At 41.7% G+C, this 13,013-nt stretch overlaps 1 non-coding gene across 1 annotated transcript; it reads left to right on the top strand.

The window, feature by feature from the left end:
• Positions 1-9,310: 9,310 nt before the first annotated feature.
• Positions 9,311-9,418, top strand: LOC130972153 (small nucleolar RNA R71). Its single transcript, XR_009083348.1, has one exon. It is a non-coding gene; the product is annotated as a small nucleolar RNA R71 (small nucleolar RNA).
• Positions 9,419-13,013: the final 3,595 nt, after the last annotated feature.

Here is a 13,013-nt window from a genome sequence, read left to right as displayed (position 1 = left end):
TTTGGGTGGTATTAGTGGGGGAAGATGTTGATTGGTTGTGGTCATGGAATTGTCCTGGCGAAAACTTCCTTGTTCCTGATGTTGAAACTCCCTCATTCTCAGATAGGAATGGGGTCTCCATGGTGGAAATTTGGCATTCACTGCAGCAGATGTTTCCATGTTTTGCTGTGGTTGAGGATGCATCTGTTTGTTTTGGTCCTTGAACGCATTCACTCCTTCAATATTTGCCACTTCTTCTTCTGAGATTGCACTATGTGGTTTCTCAGATGGATGTTGGTTGTTGGTTCCTTTGTCATTGAAGTCTGTAATTCCTTGAGCAATTGTTGTTGCTTTGAGTAGGCCATCTGAGAAGTAGTCCACTGCTTTTCTTGTTTCTGGGGTCAATCCTTCATAGAAAGCTCGGAAGCCCACTTTATCAGTTGCTCTCTTGTATCTTTCCCAGGCTGTGAAGAGTGGTTCTTCGTCCCCTTGTGTGAATAGATGTTTCTCCTCTTTCATCTGGATGATCTGTTTGGATGAGGTGAATTTGGCCAGAAATTTGATGACCAAATCATCCCAACTAGTGATACTTCCTTGGGGAAAAGTTTCAAACCATTGTGCAGCTTCACCCTTCAATGAAAAAGGGAATAATAGGATCTTGTAAGTGTCCTGATCTGGGCCATCAGTTTTGATTGCATTGCAAGTTCTCAGGAAAGTAGATATATGTTGTCGAGGATCCTCTGATGGACTTCCATCATAAGAGCAATTGTTCTTGATAAGTGCAATGAGTGGTGGCTTCATGTCATGGTACCCTTTGTCTGTAGAAACTTGATTTCCTGTGATATGCACACAATCAGGGTAGCCCAACAACAACACCCTTGAGAATTAAGTGCAGTTATTTGAAATAGATTGTTAGTGAGTTAGTAGAGGCAATTTCTCAAACAGTTAGTGTGTTAGTGAGAGTTAGAATAACAGAAAAGAAAAAGTGCTTAATCTAGACCTCCACTTCACTTAATCATTGTCAATCTATTTCAATCCCCGGCAACGGCGCCAAAAACTTGATGTGTGGAAAACGATCCAACACAAAACTCACCGGCAAGTGTACCGGGTCGCATCAAGTAATAATAACTCACATGAGTGAGGTCGATCCCACAGGGATTGAAGGATTGAGCAATTTTAGTTTAGTGGGTGGTTTAGTCAAGCGAATCAAGTTTTGGTTGAGTGATTTGTGTTTATCAGAAATTAAATGACAGTAAATGTAAAGGGGGAAGGGAGAAATGCAGTAAAATAAAGAACAGAAGAGTAAAAGTGCAGAAACTTAAAGAGCAAGAAAGTAAATGACTGAAACTTAAAGTGCAAGAAAGGTAAATTGCAGTAACTTAAATGGCAAGTAATGTAAATTGCTTGAATGTAAAAGGGAATTGAGGAATGGGATTGCAGGATCTAAACGAAAGAAAAGTAAATTGCAGTAATGAAGGTAGCAGAAATTGAATTGGATGCAAGCAGAAATTTAAACAGCAAGGAAATTAAAGTGCAGTAAAGGTTCACAGAGGAACCAAAAGTGATCTCAGGATCCCAAGGGCTTAGGTAGCAGAGCCTAAAACCCAATTTCCTTCCCAGATCTGAAGTTACTAAGCAATTGACAGAAAATTAAAGATGAAGCAGTAGAAGAACAGAATTTGGATTGAATTATGCAGAAAATATAATGCAAAGAGTTTGAATGGGAATTGGGACAGAATTTCCCCAATTTCACACATCCACAACTCAGAAAACAGAAGAGTAGAATTGCCCAAGGGAATTGAGGAAGGAGATCAATCAACTCTCCCTTGATCCTCTGAAGTCTCGGCCAATTCTCTCCAGAACAATTCCAAGAGAGTCAAAGCTCCAAAGGAATGTGAAAATGAAAATTCAAAAGCCAAGGTAAAAGTAAAAATTCAAAAGTGAGCATAAAGGTCCTAATTACATCAAACTAAGTCCTATTTATACACTTTCTATTCTTGGATAATGGGATTTGGATGGGCTTTTGGATTGGTGAAGAAATGAATTCAAATTTATTTTTAATTTGAATTTTGGCCCAAAAACCACTCCCAGGAGGCTGCCCTGCCCTTGTGGAGGGCAGGGCAGAAAATTGATGCATGGTGGTGTGATTTGGTGCGGCCTTGGTGCTTGTGATGCGAGTCTGTGCGCGCCAGAGGCTGCCCTGCCCGCGCCAAGGGCAGGGCGGGAAAGTTGGTGCTGCCAAGGTTGAAGCGTGCGTGCGTTGGGGCTGCCAGAGGAGGAATTTGGTGCGCCAGGAAAGGAAATTGGCGCGCGGGACGCGCGTTGGTGCTTTGGAGGCTGCCCTGCCCGCGCCAAGGGCAGGGCAGGATCGGTTTGGTGCGCCAGGGAAGGAACACGCGCGCCAGGATCGTGCCAAGGAAGGAATTGGTGCGCCAGGAAGAAATTTTGGTGCGCCAGAAAATCTTGTGTGGTGCGCTATTCCAATTGCTGCCCTGCCCGCGCCAAGGGCAGGGCAGGATCCTTCCTTCACGTCGTGGGTTCGATCCTGGGAGGAAGCAAACACGCTAGTTATTTTCTTGGTTTCTTGGCACCATAGTCACCCTTAGTTCTTGGCTTCCTCATGGTCCCTTGTTCGAACCTTGTGGCATGCATGGGAGCTATTTTTCCTTGGATTTCTTTCCTTGATGTGCCCGATCCTGCTCTCCACAAGGGCAGGGCAGAATTTGCTTCTCTTGGCTCCAAGGCACCATTTTGTGCTCTGCCCTTGGAGTGGGCAGGGCAAGGTTGCCTTGTCTTGGTTCGGTCACTTAGTGCTGCCCTCCTAGAGGGCATTCTGCCCTTGTGGAGGGCAAGGTTGCTTCCCCTATTAGTTGAGGCACGCTTCTCCCTTCTTTGGCCACGCTTCCCTTTTCTTTTGTCACGCTTCTTAGGCCACGCTTTTCATTTTCTTTTCTTTTCTTCACCTAAAATAAACCAAACAACCACTCAAAGTATCACTAAATTCAAGAGGCTTATAAATCAATTAAAATGCAATTAAAATTAGCTTAAACCTCATGATTTATCATTAATTTCATAGTGGTTGCTTGATTTAGAGAAGTTATGCATTTTTACTCCAAATCACTAACTTAGGATGCAAGAAAGTGCATAAATGCTAACAAAACAAGTGAAATTAGCTTGAAAGATGGGTATATGATGACTTGTCATCAGCGGGAACCAACCAGTGATTAGCCATGCTGTGACAGAGTGCGTGAGCGTAGTTTTCACTGCGAGGATGGGATGTAGCCTTCGGCCAGTGTGATGCCTCCAGACGATTAGCCATGCGAGTGACAGCGCAGAGGACCATTTTACAGAGAGGATACAAAGTAGCCATCGTCGAACGGTGAACCCCTATACACAGCTTGCTATGGAAAGGAGTAAGAAGGATTGAGTTGAAGCAATAGGAAAGTAGGCTTTCTTGAGCCATACAGTATCTCTATTCGCTTATCTGAAATTCCCACCAATGAATCTGCAAGTATTCTATCCCTTTTATTATTTCTATTTTATTATTAATTTTCGAAACCATAAACCAATTTAATCTGCCTATTGGTGCACGAAATTGTGATCATCAATGGCGCCATCAACATGGTACGCTCATTGCAATCTCAACTCTTTATCATAACTCCGCACAACTAACCAGCAAGTGCACTGGGTCGTTCAAGTAATAAACCTTACGCGAGTAAGGGTCGATCCCACGGAGATTGTTGGTATGAAGCAAGCTATGGTCACCTTGTAAATCTTAGTCAGGCAGACTCAAATGGGTATGGGTGATATATGAATAAAACATAAAGATAAAGATAGAGATACTTATGTAATTCATTGGTAGGAATTTCAGATAAGCGTATGAAGATGCTTGGTCCCTTCCGTCTCTCTGCTTTCCTACTGTCTTCATCCAATCCTTCTTACTCCTTTCCATGGCAAGCTTATGCAAGGGTTTCACCGTTGTCAGTGGCTACCTCCCATCCTCTCAGTGGAAATGTTCAACGCACCCTGTCACGGCACGGCTATCCATCTGTCGGTTCTCGATCAGGCCGGAATAGAATCCAGTGATTCTTTTGCGTTTGTCACTAATGCCCCGCCCTCAGGAGTTTGAAGCACGTCACAATCATTCAATCATTGAATCCTACTCAGAATACCACAGACAAGGTTAGACCTTCCGGATTCTCTTGAATGCCGCCATCAGTTCTTGCCTATACCACGAAGACTCTGATCTCACGGAATGGCTGGCTCGTTTGTCAGGCGAGCGCTCGGTTGTCAGGCGATCAACCATGCATCGTGTATTAGGAATCCAAGAGATATTCACCCAATCTAAGGTAGAACGGAGGTGGTTGTCAGTCACACGTTCATAGGTGAGAATGATGATGAGTGTCATGGATCATCACATTCATCAAGTTGAAGAACAAGTGATATCTTGGACAAAGAACAAGCGGAATTGAATAGAAGAACAATAGTAATTGCATTAATACTCGAGGTACAGCAGAGCTCCACACCTTAATCTATGGTGTGTAGAAACTCCACCGTTGAAAATACATAAGAACAAAGTCTAGGCATGGCCGAATGGCCAGCCTCCCAAAGAGGGTTCAATCATCAAAACATGATCAAAAGATCCTCAGATTGAAAAGATCAAAATACAATAGTAAAAGGTCCTACTTATAGAAAACTAGTAGCCTAAGGATGAGTAAATGTCATAAAAATCCACTTCCGGGCCCACTTGGTGTGTGCTTGGGCTGAGTAATGAAGCATTTTCGTGTAGAGACTTTTCTTGGAGTTAAACGCCAGCTTTGGTGCCAGTTTGGGCGTTTAACTCCCATTCTTGTGCCAGTTCCGGCGTTTAACGCTGCGAATTATGAGGGTGACTTTGAACGCCGGTTTGGGCCATCAAATCTTGGGCAAAGTATAGACTATCATATATTGCTGGAAAGCCCAGGATGTCTAATTTCCAACGCCGTTGAGAGCGCGCCAATTGGGCTTCTGTAGCTCCAAAAAAACCACTTCGAGTGCAGGGAGGTCAGAATCCAACAGCATCTGCAGTCCTTTTCAGTCTCTGAATCAGATTTTTGCTCAGGTCCCTCAATTTCAGCCAGAAAATACCTGAAATTACAGAAAAACACACAAACTCATAGTAAAGTCCAGAAAAGTGAATTTTAACTAAAAACTAATAAAAATATACTAAAAACTAAACCAAATATACTAAAAACATACTAAAAACAATGCCAAAAAGCGTACAAATTATCCGCTCATCACAACACCAAACTTAAATTGTTGCTTGTCCTCAAGCAACTGAAAATCAAATAAGATAAAAAGAAGAGAATATGCAATGAATTCCAAAAACATCTATGAAGATCAGTATTAATTAGATGAGCGGGGCTTTTAGCTTTTTGCCTCTGAACAGTTTTGGCATCTCACTCTATCCTTTGAAATTCAGAATGATTGGCTTCTTTAGGAACTCAGAATCCGGATAGTGTTATTGATTCTCCTAGTTAAGTATGATGATTCTTGAACACAGCTACTTATTGAGTCTTGGCCGTGGCCCAAAGCACTCTGTCTTCCAGTATTACTACCGGATACATACATGCCACAGACACATAATTGGGTGAACCTTTTCAGATTGTGACTCAGCTTTGCTAGAGTCCCCAATTAGAGGTGCCCAGGGTTCTTAAGCACACTCTTTTTGCCTTGGATCACAACTTTATTCCTTTCTTTTTTCCTTCTTTTTTCGTCTCTTTTCTCTTTTTTTTTGTATTCACTGCTTTTTCTTGCTTCAAGAATCATTTTTAATGATTTTTCAGATCCTCAGTAACATGTCTCCTTTTTCATCATTCTTTCAAGAGCCAACATTCATGAACCACAAATTCAAAAGACATATGCACTATTTAAGCATACATTCAGAAAACAAAAGTGTTGCCACCACATCAAAATAATCAAACTGTTATAAAATTCAAAATTCATGCAATTCTTTCTCTTTTTTTTTTCAATTAAGAACATTTTTTTATTCAAGAGAGGTGATGGATTCATAGGACATTCATAACTTTAAGGCATAGACACTAATGATCACAAGACACAAACATAGATAACATAAGCACTAGAATTCGAAAAACAGGAAAATAAAGAACAAGGAGATTAAAGAACGGGTCCACCTTAGTGATGGCGGCTTGTTCTTCCTCTTGAAGGTCTTATGGAGTGCTTGAGCTCCTCAATGTCTCTTCCTTGTCTTTGTTGCTCCTCTCTCATGATTCTTTGATCTTCTCTAATTTCATGGAGGATGATGGAGTGTTTTTGATGCTCCACCCTTAGTTGTCCCATGTTGGAACTCAATTCTCCTAGGGAGGTGTTCAGTTGCTCCCAATAGTCTTTGTGGAGGAAAGTGCATCCCTTGAGGCATCTCAGGGAATTCATGATGAGTGGGGTCTCTTGTTTGCTCCATCCTTTTCTTAGTGATGGGCTTAAGGTCATGCCTTCTCAGTTGAACCGGCTTTCCTCTTGAATCTCTCTTCCATTGAGCGCCCTCTTCACAAATGTCTGTGAGGACTTGGTCCAACCTTTGATCAAAGTTGACCCTTTTTGAGTTTGAAAGGGACCTCATGGATCACCTTCTTCAAGGCCACAACTTCATAGAAGTGGTCTTGATGCACCCTTGAGATGAATCTCTCCATCTCCCATGACTCGGAGGTGGAAGCTTTTGCCTTCCCTTTCCTCTTTCTAGAGGTTTCTCCGGCCTTGGATGCCATAAATGGTTATGGAAAAACAAAAAGCAATGCTTTTACCACACCAAACTTAAAAGGTTTGCTCGTCCTCGAGCAAAAGAAGAAAGAAAAGAGTAGAAGAAGAAGAAATGAGGAAGAAGGAGATGGCTTTATGTTCGGCCAAAGAGGGAGAGAAGTGGTGTTTAGGTTGTGTGAAAATGAAGGAGTGAAGAAGGGTTTATATAGGAGAGGAGGGCTCATGGTTCGGTCATGTATGGGTGGGTTTGGGAGGGAAAGTGGTTTGAATTTGAAGGGTGAGGTAGGTGGGGTTTTATGAAGGATGGATGTGAGTGGTGAAGAGAAGATGGGATTTGATAGGTGAAGGGTTTTTGGGGAAGAGGTATTAAGGCGATTGGTGAATGGGTGAAGAAGAAGAGAGAGGGTGGTGGGGTTGGTGGGGACCCTGTGGGGTCCACAGATCCTGAGGTGTCAAGGAAAAGTCATCCCTGCACCAAATGGCATGCAAAATTGCGTTTTTAGCCAATTCTGGCGTTAAACGCCGGGCTGGTGCCCATTTCTGGCGTTTAACGCCAGGTTCTTGCCCTTTCCTGGCGTTTAACGCCAGTCTGGTGCCCCTTTCTGGCGTTAAACGCCCAGAATGGTGCCAGACTGGGCGTTAAACGCCCAACAGCTAGCCTTACTGGCGTTTAAACGCCAGCACGCTCTCCTCCAGGGTGTGTTATTTTTTCTTTCTGCTTTTCATTCTGTTTTTGCTTTTTCAATTGATTTTGTGACTTCTCATGATCATCAACCTACAGAAAATATAAAATAACAAAGAGAAATATATAAAATATAACATTGGGTTGCCTCCCAACAAGCTCTTCTTTAATGTCAGTAGCTTGACAGATGGCTCTCATGGAGCCTCACATTTTCTCAGAGCAATGTTGGAACCTCCCAACACCAAACTTAGAGTTTGAATGTGGGGGTTCAACACCAAACTTAGAGTTTGGTTGTGGCCTCCCAACACCAAACTTAGAGTTTGACTGTGGGGGCTCTGTTTGACTCTGATTTGAGAGAGGCTCTTCATGCTTCCTCTCCATGGTGATAGAGGGATATCCTTGAGCCTTAAACACAAAGGATTCTTCATTCACTTGAATGATCAGTTCACCTCCATCAACATCAATCACAGCCTTTGCTGTGGCTAGGAAGGGTCTGCCAAGGATGATGGATTCATCCATGCACTTCCCAGTCTCTAGGACTATGAAATCAGCAGGGATGTAATGGTCTTCAATCTTCACCAAAACATCCTCTACAAGTCCATGAGCTTGTTTTCTTGAGTTGTCTGCCATCTCTAGTGAGATTCTTGCAGCTTGCACCTCAAAGATTCCTAGCTTCTCCATTACAGAGAGAGGCATGAGATTTACACTTGACCCTAAGTCACACAGAGCCTTCTTGAAGGTCATGGTGCCTATGGTACAAGGTATGGAGAACTTCCCATGGTCCTGCCTCTTTTGAGGTAATTTCTGTCTAGACAAGTCATCCAATTCTTTGGTGAGCAAAGGGGGTTCATCCTCCCAAGTCTCATTTCCAAATAACTTGTCATTTAGCTTCATGATTGCTCTAAGGTATTTAGCAACTTGCTCTTCAGTGACATACTCATCCTCTTCAGAGGAAGAATACTCATCAGAGCTCATGAAAGGCAGAAGTAAGTCCAATGGAATCTCTATGGTCTCATTTTGAGCCTCAGATTCCCATGGTTCCTCATTAGGGAACTCATTGGAGGTCAGTGCTCGTCCATTGAGGTCTCCCTCAGTGGCGTTCTCTGCTTCTTCCTCCTCTCCGAATTCGGCCATGTTGATGGCCTTGCACTCTCCTTTTGGATTTTCTTTTGTATTGCTTGGGAGAGTACTAGGAGGGAGTTCAATGACTTTCTTGCTCAGCTGTCCCACTTGTGCCTCCAAATTCCTAATGGAGGACCTTGTTTCAGTCATGAAACTTTGAGTCGTTTTGATTAGATCAGAGACCATAGTTGCTAAGTCAGAGGGGTTCTGCTTAGAATTCTCTGTTTGTTGCTGAGAAGATGATGGAAAAGGCTTGCCATTGCTAAACCTGTTTCTTCCACCATTATTGTTGTTGAAACCTTGTTGAGGTCTCTCTTGATTCTTCCATGAGAAATTTGGGTGATTTCTCCATGAAGAATTATAGGTGTTTCCATAGGGTTCTCCTAGGTAATTCACCTCTTCCATTGAAGGGTTCTCAGGATCATAAGCTTCTTCTTCAGATGAAGCATCCTTAGTACTGCTTGGTGCATTTTGCATTCCAGACAGACTTTGAGAAATCAAATTGACTTGTTGAGTCAATATTTTATTCTGAGCCAATATGGCATTCAGAGTATCAATCTCAAGAACTCCTTTCTTCTGATTAATCCCATTGTTCACAGGATTCCATTCAGAAGTGTACATGAATTGGTTATTTGCAACTATTTCAATTAGCTCTTGAGCTTCTGTAGGCGTCTTCTTCAGATGAAGAGATCCTCCAACAGAGCTATCCAAAGACATCTTGGATAGTTCAGAGAGACCATCATAGAAAATACCTATGATGCTCCATTCAGAAAGCATGTCAGGAGGACATTTTCTGATCAATTGTTTGTATCTTTCCCAAGCTTTATAGAGGGATTCTCCATCCTTCTGTCTGAAGGTTTGGGCTTCCACTCTAAGCTTACTCAATTTTTGAGGTGGAAAGAACTTTGCCAAGAAGGCATTGACTAGCTTTTCCCATGAGTCCAGGCTTTCTTTAGGTTGTGAGTCCAACCATGTCCTAGCTCTGTCTCTTACAGCAAAAGGGAATAGCATAAGTCTGTAGACCTCAGGGTCAACCCCATTAGTCTTGACATTGTCACAGATTTGCAAGAATTCAGCTAAGAACTGATGAGGATCTTCCAATGGAAGTCCATGGAACTTGCAATTCTGTTGCATTAGAGAAACTAATTGAGGCTTAAGCTCAAAGTTGTTTGCTCCAATGGCAGGGATAGAGATGCTTCTCCCATAGAAGTCGGGAGTAGGTGCAGTAAAGTCACCCAGCACCTTCCTTGCATTGTTGGCATTGTTGTTGTTTTCGGCTGCCATGGGTTCTTCTTGTTTAAAGATTTCTGTTAGGTCCTCTATAGAGAGTTGTGCCTTAGCTTCTCTTAGCTTTCGCTTCAAGGTCCTTTCAGGTTCAGGGTCAGCTTCAACAAGAATGCCTTTGTCCTTGTTCCTGCTCATATGAAAGAGAAGAGAACAAGAAAATGTGGAATCCTCTATGTCACAGTATAGAGATTCCTTGAGGTGTCAGAGAAGAAGAAATTTAGAAGGAAGAGGTAGAAGAATTCGAACTTAATCAGATAGAGTTCGAATTGTGCATTGAGGAGGAGTGGTACTCCATAAATAGAAGGATGTGAGAAGAGGGGAAGAGATTTTTCGAAAATTAATTAAAAAGATTTTAAAAACTTTTTGAAAAACTTTAATTTGATTTTCGAAAATCAAGAGTGAGAAAGAGATCAACTAATTTTTGAAAAAGATTTTGAAATTAGAAATCAAAAAGATATGATTAAAAACTGTTTTAAAAAAGATGTGATTAAAAAGATATGATTAAAAAGTTATGGTTTTAAAAAGATATGATTGAAAAGATATGATTTGAAAACAATTTAAAAAGATTTGACTTTTAAAAAAAATTAATGACTTGCCTAACAAGAAAAGATATGATTCAAACATTAAGCCTTTCTCAACAGAAAAGGCAACATACTTAAAATGTTCAATCAAATCATTAATTGTTATCAAGTATCTTTGAAAAAGGAAAGAAATTGATTTTGAAAACATTTGATTGAAAAGATATGATTTGAAAAAGATTTGATTTTGAAAAACTTTGAAAACTTGAAAAAAATTGATTTTGAAAACAAAATCCTCCCCCTTGTGCCATCCTGGCGTTAAACGCCCAGAATGGTGCACATTCTGGTGTTTAACGCCTAATGCACTACCTTTTTGGGCGTTAAACGCCCAACCAGGCACCCTGGCTGGCGTTTAAACGCCAGTCTGTCCTTCTTCTCTGGGCGTTTTGAACGCCCAGCTTTTTCTGTATAATTCCTCTGTTGCATGTTCTAAATCTTCAGTTCCCTGTACTATTGACTCGAAAATAGAACCAAGATCAAATAAACAATGCATGCAAGACACCAAACTTAAAATTAGACACTAGACTCAAACAAGAAACATAAAATAATTTTTTGGTTTTTTATGATTTTGAAAATTTTTTTGTGTTTTTTTTTTCAAAAATTATATAGAAAATAAAAGTTTCAGAATTCTTAATTTGGATTCCAGGAATCATTGCAATGCTAGTCTAAGACTCCGGTCCAGGAATTAGACATGGCTTCACAGCCAGCCAAGCTTTCAAAGAAAGCTCCGGTCCAAAACACTAGACATGGCCAATGGCCAGCCAAGCCTTAGCAGATCATTGCTCCAATAGCAAGATTGATAGAGATCAACAAGCTCTTATGATGATCAGTTGAAACCTCGGTCCAATAAGATTAGACATGGCTTCTCAGCCAGCCAGATTTCAACAGATCATCATGAAACTCTAGAATTCATTCTTAAGAATTCTGAAAAATACCTAATCTAAGCAACAAGATGAACCGTCAGTTGTCCATACTCGAAACAATCCCCGGCAACGGCGCCAAAAACATGATGCAAGAAATTGTGATCATCAATGGCGCCATCAACATGGTACTCTCATTGCAATCTCAACTCTTTATCACAACTCCGCACAACTAACCAGCAAGTGCACTGGGTCGTCCAAGTAATAAACCTTACGCGAGTAAGGGTCGATCCCACGGAGATTGTTGGTATGAAGCAAGCTATGGTCACCTTGTAAATCTTAGTCAGGCAGACTCAAATGGGTATGGGTGATATATGAATAAAACATAAAGATAAAGATAGAGATACTTATGTAATTCATTGGTAGGAATTTCAGATAAGCATATGAAGATGCTTGGTCCCTTCCGTCTCTCTGCTTTCCTACTGTCTTCATCCAATCCTTCTTACTCCTTTCCATGGCAAGCTTATGCAAGGGTTTCACCGTTGTCAGTGGCTACCTCCCATGCTCTCAGTGGAAATGTTTAACGCACCCTATCACGGCACGGCTATCCATCTGTCGGTTCTCGATCAGGCCGGAATAGAATCCAGTGATTCTTTTGCGTCTGTCACTAACGCCCCGCCCTCAGGAGTTTGAAGCACGTCACAGTCATTCAATCATTGAATCCTACTCAGAATACCACAGACAAGGTTAGACCTTCCGGATTCTCTTGAATGCCGCCATCAGTTCTTGCCTATACCACGAAGACTCTGATCTCACGGAATGGCTGGCTCGTTTGTCAGGCGAGCGCTCGGTTGTCAGGCGATCAACCATGCATCGTGTATCAGGAATCCAAGAGATATTCACCCAATCTAAGGTAGAACGGAGGTGGTTGTCAGTCACACGTTCATAGGTGAGAATGATGATTAGTGTCACGGATCATCACATTCATCAAGTTGAAGAACAAGTGATATCTTGGACAAAGAACAAGCGGAATTGAATAGAAGAACAATAGTAATTACATTAATACTCGAGGTACAGCAGAGCTCCACACCTTAATCTATGGTGTGTAGAAACTCCACCGTTGAAAATACATAAGAACAAAGTCTAGGCATGGCCGAATGGCCAGCCTCCCAAAGAGGGTTCAATCATCAAAACATGATCAAAAGATCCTCAGATTGAAAAGATCAAAATACAATAGTAAAAGGTCCTACTTATAGAAAACTAGTAGCCTAAGGATGAGTAAATGTCATAAAAATCTACTTCCGGGCCCACTTGGTGTGTGCTTGGGCTGAGTAATGAAGCATTTTCGTGTAGAGACTCTTCTTGGAGTTAAACGCCAGCTTTGGTGCCAGTTTGGGCGTTTAACTCCCATTCTTGTGCCAGTTCTGGCGTTTAACGCTGGGAATTCTGAGGGTGACTTTGAACGCCGGTTTGGGCCATCAAATCTTGGGCAAAGTATGGACTATCATATATTTCTGAAAAGCCCAGGATGTCTACTTTCCAACGCCGTTAAGAGCGCGCCAATTGGGCTTCTGTAGCTCCAGAAAATCCACTTCGAGTGCAGGGAGGTCAGAATCCAACAGCATCTGTAGTCCTTTTCAGTCTCTGAATCAGATTTTTGCTCAGGTCCCTCAATTTCAGCCAGAAAATACCTGAAATCACAGAAAAACACACAAACTCATAGTAAAGTCCAGAAAAGTGAATTTTAAC

The sequence above is a fragment of the Arachis stenosperma genome, chromosome 3, assembly GCF_014773155.1.
Source record: "Arachis stenosperma cultivar V10309 chromosome 3, arast.V10309.gnm1.PFL2, whole genome shotgun sequence".
Classification (NCBI taxonomy): Eukaryota; Viridiplantae; Streptophyta; class Magnoliopsida; order Fabales; family Fabaceae; genus Arachis; species Arachis stenosperma.
This window is presented reverse-complemented; position numbering and strand designations above follow the sequence as displayed.